The following is a 10,238-nucleotide window of genomic DNA, read 5'->3' as shown; positions in this document are numbered from 1 at the left end:
GAAAAAATATACCACATAATTGCTGCCCGCATTGTTGGTGGATAAAGAATGGCTCCTCACACAGTTGTTGACCTGTGAGGACTAGGCCAGGCAGAGGAGATCAAGGCTGCAAAACTTAGCCAGTGGAGGGATGTCTGTGCAGTGACCCTATGCCTTCTCCCCAGGGGTCTGAGCCAGACTCCCAGGCTGGCCTCCTCTGAGCCCCTCTCCCTCCCGCCTCCACCCTTTCTGGGCAGGGTTGTACCAGACTAAGAAGACACTGCCCCAGGGGCTCATAAGCTGAGTGAGACAGTCCAATTATCTTCAATTTATGGAGCTCAATTGGAGTGAGTTCAGAAAAGAGCAACCTGAACAATTAAGGGACTGGAGGGCTCACTCAGCTTCTGGGGCAAGATAAAAGGCAAGAGGTCTGAGGCAGCAGTAGTGGTTTCAGGGGGAGTGGTGACTAAGGGGAAGGGCCCACAAGAAGGTCTGCCAGCAAGTGAGTGTTCAAGCAAGTGAACACCTGGAAAGGAGGGGGCAAAATGGTGGGAACAAGGCAAGGGAGTTAAGTCCCCAGGAAGGGCAAGCAAGAGGCTCAGAGCTTAGATCCAGCTTTTGGGAGTCAAGCTGTGTTGAGCAATTAATAAAGTCTGGCTTTCCTAGCCCAGGCCCTGGCTTCAGGAAATACCAGGATGCTCCAGAGAATAGAGCAGCAGAAGGGTGGTACATCTGGCAGAAAAAAGGCCTAGACCTGAAGCCTATTGAAAGCTCAGGCCCCACAAGAAGGTCATATGACGGAGAAAATGATGGTTTGCTGGGCTGATTGAGCTCTGAAGTGTCCTGGGATGTCTATTCCAGCCCTGCTAAGATCCCACATGGAAGGATGCTCCTAACCCAACATAATTCTTCATTTAGATTTTGTATCACTACTTAAGAGGTATAGAGGGCATGGCCTAGTACTTGTTGGCAGTGGGCCCTGCTTTTGGACCAGGCTCTACTTCTGTCAGGCTGTATGACCTTGGATAAGTCCACTCCTTTCTCTGGGTCTGTTTCCTCCTTTGTCAAGTAAGGAGAACCTTCTGAAACAGCTGAACCCTCCACCTCTTAGTGAAATCTTAAACAGAACCCTATTACATAAAACAGATAAAAGCAAGTGCTCTGTTAATAGAAATGTGTTTATTAAGTTCAAATTTATGTCATGAATTTTATTATAAAGTAAATCAGTGAGAATTATGGGACAATTTTGATCAAATCAATGGTTTGCAATGAAGGGTCATAGCTCTTTGTTGCTGTCTAAAATCTGCCAACACATCTGATGTTTGTAGAACTCCTAAAGTTCCTCTATAAAGTCCAAGGGCCCCCACAGGACTCTGGGTGAAAACTATGACCTCCGTTATCTCCCCATATTCCTTCCAACTCAGATTTTTTCAGAATCTAGACTGTGTATCCCTAGAAGGGGGGCACTCTGTCTCCTTTATCTTGTGTCCCTGATACCTTGGGAACTTTACACCTGGCCCAGGGCTTTGCATAGGGTTTAAAAAAAATAAGTCTCTTGGATTGAATTGGGGACCTTACAGTCAGGTAAAGGAGGTGGGCCTTGGCTGGGAGGGTGCCCTACTCAGACACACAGGTACTGATCACTTCAGAGCTCCCTCCCAGATGACTGGGAGAAGCACTTTTGGAGAAGGATAGCTTACATCCTGGTTTTTTTGTGTATCACTCCTGCCAAGCTCCAGCTGCAATCTCCAGAAGGTTTCACTTCTGGGTGCCAAAGAGGCATCCCAAACCAGAATTTTTTTAGAGGTTGAGCAAAGCCAAGCTGACCAGAGTAGAGGAAGTGGCCTGGGCAAGAAGGACCAGAGTGAAACTGATTTGAGTACTCTTGGACATGGAATGGTGACTGTGGAGATAACTTTGAGAAGCAGCTTACTAAGCAAGGGTTTGGGAACTACAGGTGCCAGGTTGTTTCTGTGCAGCTGTCCTGGACTGGCTGATGGTTCAGGTTGCCTTTTGAGAGCAGTGGATGCCTTTGGTATCCACTGCAGAATTTCTTAAAATGAAAATTTGTAAATCAGTTTCATGGTGCAAAATTTAAAAGGAATACAAAAGTATATAGTGAAAAAAAAAGTATATCTCCTTCCTTCCCTAGTCTCGTAATATCTTTCCCCGAAGACAACCACGGTGGCCAGTTTCTTGATGCATATGTCCTTCCACAGATATGTTATGCTTTTACTATATTTATATATCCTTCAAGAGGTATCTATACAAAGACAAACAGATACATGTTTGTGTGTGTTTCTGTTTTCTGTTCACCTCCCACAGACATGAAAGTATCCTGCACACAATGCTCTTAATGTTCTTTTAATGGCTGCATAGTATCACATTGTATCAAAATTTATTTAACCAGTCTTTTATGGATGACATTTGGGTTCCTCCTAATCATTTCTATCATTTACAATGCTGCAATAACTACTCTTGAACATGTATGATTTGGCAGAGGTGTGGGTATATCTTACTGCCGAGTTCTTGAGCCAGATTTTAAATCCAACCGTGAGGCTGCAGGAGGGAATGCTCTGGAATGCTTTAGAAGCCTAACTTTGCCTTCTTTTATCACTTTGCTGCTTTCCTTGAACTTCAAGCTGGTGCAACAAAGTACCATTCTGGGATGTGAAGAAAGCAGGCAAAGGCCTGGTAGGCTTTTAAACCCCATTGGTTAACAATGTCCACTTGGCTAATGATTCCTATTTGGTGACATGTTTTGCCCCTTGAACCATTTAAGCAGTGGTCAAATGACAGACTGGTTTTAGAAACCAGGCAGACGTTGGAAATTCATGAAACAAGCACCATGTAAGATAATAAATGGCAATTGACACTTAGCTTCAGTCTTACAAACCAGATGGGGAATTGTGGGGGTGGGGCTGACCTGGAGAAAGCACACTCCATCTACAGAGGGCAGATTTTGTTCCAGCTGGCAATAGGGGCCTAGTACTATCAGATCTTCTGAATTTTTATTTATTTATATTTTAAAGTAAGCCTTATACCCACCGTGGGGCTTGAACTCATGACTTCAAGATCAAGAGTCTCATGCTCTGCTGACTGAGCCAGCCAAGGGCCCCCTAGATCTTATAAATTTTTAAGATGCTAGGGATATAGATTTTATGTGAACTCTTCCCAATTTATATACAACACTAGTAATAATAATAGTAAACACACACATAGCACTTATTGTGTGTCAGGCACTGTTCTAAATGCTTTAGATATCACAATGCAATATTCTTTGTATCTCTCTGATGTAGAGTACTATTGTTTATCTCTATTTTACAAATGGGCAAAGGGAGGCACAGAGAGTTTAAGTAACTTTCCCAGAGTCACACAGAACAAGTAGCAGGGTCAGGATGCAAACTCAGGCCATGTTCTTTATGACTATTCTCTGAACTTTTAAAACACTCATATTAAATCTCTTGAGGAAACCTAAGAGAAATTTAAGCGCCGCACAGACCAACACTGCCAAGCCAAACAAAATGTCTCTGGAAGTCTCTGGTTGGAAACCTCAGCTTCAGAAGGTATCTGCATGAGGCTGCCTGTTGCTCAGCTGGTCCTTTAAACCTCAACATTGCCTGAGTCTCCCCCTGCCATCATTCAAACCCAGGTCAGGTGTCAGCACAGCACGGGAGCCAGGTGAAAGCCCTTTCTCCTCTGCTTCAGTCACACTGCCTGTGTTTTCAGTCCCTCCTGGGAACAGAGTGAGGGTACAGGGCTAGGGCCAGTTGGCCTAGCTTTGGGTCTTCAACAAATCATGGAACTGTGGGTGAAAACGTGCTAGCACTGTTTTGGAGTTAGAATTCTTGGCTTCTAGTCTTGGCTTTTTGTTCTGCATTTTTTGTAATGGTTTTTATTTTTTGGGGGGGGGTGCCTTTTGGCCTTTTTGATCCTCAGTTCCTTCATCTGTAAACCCAAGCTAATAATTCCTATAACACAGGATTATTGTGAGGAGCAGAAGACACTGTGTATACACGTGCAGTACAAATGGAAGAGGATATTCTTAGCAGTAAGGCTTGTTTGGGGACAGGAAACTGTCATTTCCCAGAAGCAGCTACCCTGGGATGCAGTCAGGGAAGACGAGCTGTCTCCTCGTATCCCACCCTTCTCAGCGTTATGTTTTTGATCCCAAGCTCTTTCGCCTACCAGTCCTCTTCTAAGACAATGAATGATACTTATCTAACCCTGGGCATGGCTTCCTGGAGTCCAAGGGCACAGAACAGCCTGAAATTAACCATGAGTGCTTTCTTTGCCAATAAATCTGCCTATACCAATTTTCCTGTTCCCTTGTATGCTTTTCCATGTTAATTTACATGTTTCTGTGTTGGGTTCAATAGGCTACATTTAATATAGTCTCAAATCTTTGCTCCTCAAGAGCTACCTATAGCTTAAGGTCTGTAAATATTAGGCTCCTCAAGGGAAAAAAAAATGCATTGAAAGCAAGACTTAACATTACAGAGAAACCTAGTTTTCATGTCATCAACCACTTTGTGAAAGGATGCCATGTCCTGGTTGAGAATGAGCTTCACATACCAGCAGGAGGGTCATAGGGGAGTGGACAACATAAATGGAAAGGGGAACAGAGAGATGGGAGGAGAACACAACAGATCTAGGGGACAGGGGAAACAAAGGGAGAGGGCAAAGGAATAGACACAGACGTGTTCCTGTGCTCTAGGGGAGGCAGACACTGTGTTCTCTGTATATCTCTAATGTTGTGACAGTGTGATGGTGAGTAACCACTATTCAGATAGATGCCTAGGCAGCCCTGTACAGAGTCCCAGAGAGCCTCCCACTGTGTTCAGTTCCTGTTGTAGCTCCTTCTCTACTCAGGGCAGCCTACCGGGGATAGGCTTTTTACTCTGGATATGAGTTGAGGCCAGGCCAAAAGAGTGAGGTAAGAGTGTGGAGGGTCTTGAACGCCAGCTTTCAACTTTTCCAAGCAACAGGAACCATTACAGGGGCAGGATGCCAGGCCACTGCTCCAAGAGGCTCCTGGCTGAGTGCGAGGAAGTCTGGGCTGCAAGGGCAGGAGGCTGAAAGCTGGAGGCTACTAGGTAGGTAATGAGACTGGGGGCAGACAATAGCAGTGAGGATGGAGGGATGGGTTTAGGATGTAGAATATACACAGACATATAGGATATCTGGGTCATATAGTAGTGGGGTGGAGGAGTCCCAGAGAACTGCTTCTGGTGTCAGGGGCTGAGAGGAGAGGCAGGGCTATTAACATAAGCAGTAAATTGGCTCAATGACTCTAGCCCCTTTTTATCAAAAGCCTGCCCAGACCTTTAGTGCAGGCCTGGCTGGGGCCGGTGGTGGGGCGGCCCAGGGTGGCAGCTGTCTCATCCCAGGGTGGAAGCTCTGTCTCATCCCAGGGACCAGGGAGGATCGAAACCTGAAGGGGCTGCAAAGGGAGGGCGCCACCCAGCCCCAGCCGCTCCTGCACCCCGGCGGGTACCCGTCTTCGGCCCCACTTTGGCCTGGTGGGTCGAAAGCCAAAGACCGCCAGAGGCGAGGAAAGCAGGCCAAAGGCGGGCTGGAGTGGGAGGTAGGGGTCGGGGAGCGGCGACGGGCCTGCACTCGGGAAGCGTGGAAGTGGGAGAAAGAGGTGGACTAGGGAGAGCCCACTCTGCAGGCGCCGACGGATCCCCGCGCCAGGCTCAGATTGGCTGCTCCTCGGCCTCCCTCGCGCCTCCAGCTCGGGTAGGAGGAGCCACAGCGCCACCCAGCGGCAGGTGGCGCGGAATGGCAGTCAGGGCTCTTGAGTGGCCCCAAAGGGAGGGGGAGCTGAGTGGAACCGGGCTCCAGAGTGGGGAAGGTGGGGTACACAGTAGTTGACGGGCTCTTAAACCAGACCCTCCATTCACTTCACCCACCATTCCATCTGGCACGTGGCACGAGATGAATCTTACTCCAGGTCAGCTGATGATATTCCTCTTAAAATAAAAACTCTTTCCTGGCTCCCAAGGGGTCTCAGTATAAAGCCCACATTCCCTGGCTTGACCTTCAAGGCCTTCCATGTTTTGATCTCAGGTTATCTTTCAAGCTTCATCTCCTGCTATCTATGCCACACACCCTACCAACACTCACTCCTGCCCAACTGGATCACTCACTGGCCTCCACATCCATTTACTCAATGAACCTTTAACTAAGGCACTGGGGAAACAGGGAACAGACAGAAGAGATCCTTGTCTGCCCAGAGGTTGCATTCAAATGAGGAGCGGGGCAATGAATAAGAAAGCCAATATATAAACAAGATCATTTCAAAGATTTATCAGCTCTAGATCATATAAAAAGCAGGGTGGCATGATAGAGTGGGATAAGAAGGGCACTATCATACCTAGAGTAATCAGGAAAGGCCTTTCACAGAAAGTGACATGTGAGCTGAGATCTGATGATCTCTGAAGGAGAGTGAAGAGGAGTCAGCCTTGCAAAACTCTGGCAGAAGAACATCTCAGATTGAGGAAGGGTATGTACAAAGGTCTTGAGATAGGAACAAGCCTAGTATAATATCACAAAAGAAATAAGGCATAGTTGCCGGAGGATAGTGAAAGGAGTGTAGTGGGTGAGACTGACAGGTCGTGAAAGGCCCTGTGGGCCATGTTAAGGAGTTCGGATTTTATCCTTATGGTGATGGGAAGCTAATGGAGGGTTTTAGCAGGGGAGAGACATGATCTGATTTGCATTTTTTTTTTAATTTTTTTTTTCAACGTTTATTTTTGGGACAGAGAGAGACAGAGCATGAACGGGGGAGGGGCAGAGAGAGAGGGAGACACAGAATCGGAAACAGGCTCCAGGCTCTGAGCCATCAGCCCAGAGCCTGACGCGGGGCTCAAACTCCCGGACCGCGAGATCGTGACCTGGCTGAAGTCGGACGCTTAACCGACTGCGCCACCCAGGCGCCCCCTGATTTGCATTTTTAAAAGATAGCTCGGGGCGGGGTTCCTGGGTGGCTCAGTCGGTTCAGCTTCTGACTTCAGCTTAGGTCATGATCTCACAGTTTGTGAGTTTGAGCCCCACATTGGGTTTTCTGCTGTCATCACAGAACCTGCTTCAGATCCTCTGTCCCCCTCTCTGCCCCTCCCCTGCTCGTTCTCTCTCTCTCTCTCTCTCTCTCAACAATAAATAAACTTAAAAAAGAAATAAAGATAGCTCTGGGTGGACTGTGGTAGGGGAACAAGAATTGAGAAGCAGGGAGACCAGTTAGAAGGCCACCGAAGTGGTCCAGGAGAGAGAGAGAGAGAGAGAGAGTTGGTGGCCTGGTGTAGGTGGTGACAATGGAGGTAGGAGAAATTGTCAGATTCTAGTAATTTAAGGGAGTTCTATTCAAGTTTCTTCTTACCGACACAGGAGCTTCTTGAGGGCAGATTCTCTGACTGTGAGTGATCCTTGAATTCCTGCCCTACACCCCTAAGCAGGTAGTCTACTAGGTGCTCACTGTTTAGTGAGTAGATCTGTGACCCTCCACAAAGTGACCAGAGAATGGCAGTAAGACCGAAACTTGGGCCTGGGGCAGCAGTTCTGGGTCTTCCTTCTAGTTACTCTAATGCACTTCTCCCTTTTTCCTTGTTTGTCCCTCAGTGTCTTCTAAAAATGTTTTGAGAGGGAATGAAAGCAGGAATTATAAGCTCCTCCTCTGTGCTAGGAACTGTACTCAATGCTTTCACATATATTACTTCACTGAGGTTAATTTAATCTTTGTAACATCTAATCCTATTCCTTCATTTTAGAGATAAGCATATTAAAACTCCAAAAGGGAAAGGGGCTTTATGAAAGACAAAGTTGCCAGAGCACAAAATATTCACAATTTTGAGCCCTGCATAGGGTCCTTTCCCCATTTCACACCCTCATACTATTTATCTATACTTATTATGCTCAGGTCTTTTCAACCTCTTGTTAATGCTTAGTATTACACAAATGCAAATAAATTTCAGAGTGAAACTGCAGGTCTTGAAAAAGATTCAGGGTTTCATGAAGTCAATGAAAGTGATGTCGAAGATCCTCATTAAAGTCATATGAAGCCCTTGACAAATGGTGAGTTGCCAGAGATGGACCAGTTACCACTGGCAGAAGAGAAAATTGACCTGGGTAATGACAGGATCCAGGCTTCAAAGCAAATGATTCAACTCTCAGAGGATTATAAGAGGTCCTTGGGATAATTGAAGAAGCTCTCTAATTTTGGAAAAACAAAACTGTTTATGATGATGTGGTGAGAGGCACTATTGTGTTCCCATGCACTCTGGTCAGGAAATTATATTATCCCCCCCAGTGCTTGATTCATTCTTTGTTCATTTTAAGAATTAGTGCATATGTGCAATTATTTACACATTTCAAAACACAAAACTATTGGCCACATTTTCAATTTCATTTCTCAAGATAGAGTCCTGTTGAAACCCTTTGCCCCCTTTCCCGTACTCTACTGTGAAGTGTTGGTCCCTACTTCGAGTGGGTTCTTTGTAAATGTCCTTTTTCTAGCACCACTTGTCCTCGAATAACAAGGACTTCATGTAGGCCCAGCCTTCTATTCATCCTGTGATTGGTAAGCCTGGCTGCACATTAGAATCTTTTGTGGAGTCCGTTAAACAATACTGAGGCTGGGACCCCGACCCAGACTAATTAAATCTGAATCTCTGCTGGTGGGGCCACAGCAAAAGCTCTCCAGGTGATTCTGTTTAACTGCCTCCCCACCTCCTAGCATATGCTGAGGCCGGAAGAGACTGAGGCTGTCTGCAGTCAGCCTGAGGGAGAGTACCAGGACCTGGGCCCAGGGCAAAGGGGGAGCTCAGAGCGGCATACCTTGTTTTATCATGCCTTGCTTTATTGCACTTTGCAGATACTGCGGGGTTTTTGGTTCTGTTTTGTTTTTTAACAAATAGATGGTTTGTGGCAACCCTGTATGGTAGAAGTCTGTCAGCACCATTTTTTTTTCAACCAGCATTCGCTCATTTCATGTCTCTATGTGACATTTTCGTAATTCTCACAATATTTAAAACGTTTTCATTATTATATTTGTTATGGTGATCTGTGGTCAGTAGTTACAACTCCCCGAAAGCTTAGAGGATGGTTAGCAGTTTTGTTTTGTTTTGTTTTTTTACTAATGAAGTATTTTTTCATTAAGGTATGGATATTTTTTTAGACATAATGCTACTGCACACTTAATAGACTACAGTGTGGTGTAAACATCATGTTTATACACACTGGGAAACCAAAAAATCCATTTGACCGGTTTTATTGTGCTGGTCTGGAACTGAAAAGCACAATATCTCTGAAGTATGCTTGTATTTCCTTGGCAGGGCCATTGTGCCCTTGACTCCCTTAGCACTGTGGGTTTGTAGCTCTCTCCAGTCTCTCACCTTTTTTTGTTTCCTATGCCCAAGGCCAAGATAACTGGGCTGTCCTCATTGACACGTGGTGAGAGAAAAACTCAAATGTTATGGTGAGCATATCATGGTTGCCGAACACATAGCATCATGTTATCCTGTGGATCTATAATGTGAGGTCCTTTACTGCTATATTCCCAGCATCGAGCACAGTGCCTGACATATAGTAATTGCTCACTAGGTATGTTTTCAATGAATGAAGGACCACGTTGAATAGAGGCAGGGTGTGATAAGTACCATGATTAAGGTGCAAAGTGTGCAAAGTGTTCTAGGAGTACAGATCATGCTTAGCTTGGGAGAGGGGCAATGTGGATACCTTCATAGCAGAGGTGGCATTTGAGCTGGACTATGAAAACTAGGTGAGGAAGTGACAGAGATGGAGAGAAGGCATTCAAGGCAGAAGAAACGGTGTGAGCAAAAGATAGGAGATAAGAAGGCATGAGCTCATTCAGTGAACTGCCAGCAGGGAAATGTGGCTGGGGACATGAGTGTGGGATAGTCTATAGGGCAAGATCAGAGTGGTGGGATCGGATCAGAATACAAAGATCCTTGAAAGTCCTGCTAAGAAGCTCACTTTTTTTTTGAAAAAATTTTTTTACTACATTTATTTATTTTTGAGAGACAGAGTGAGACAGAGTGTGAGCAGGGGAGGGGCAGAGAGAGGAGACACAGAGCAGGCCGGAGTAGGCTCCAGGCCCTGAGCAAGAGTTCAGTACAGAGCCCGACACGGGGCTCAAATCCACGAACCGTGAGATCATGACCTGAGCTGAAGTCAGACACTTAACCGACGGAGCCACCCAGGTGCCCCAGAAGCTCACTCTTGATTAGACAGGTAATGTG

The sequence above is a fragment of the Leopardus geoffroyi genome, chromosome X (assembly GCF_018350155.1).
Source record: "Leopardus geoffroyi isolate Oge1 chromosome X, O.geoffroyi_Oge1_pat1.0, whole genome shotgun sequence".
Lineage (NCBI taxonomy): Eukaryota > Metazoa > Chordata > Mammalia > Carnivora > Felidae > Leopardus > Leopardus geoffroyi.
This window is presented reverse-complemented; position numbering follows the sequence as displayed.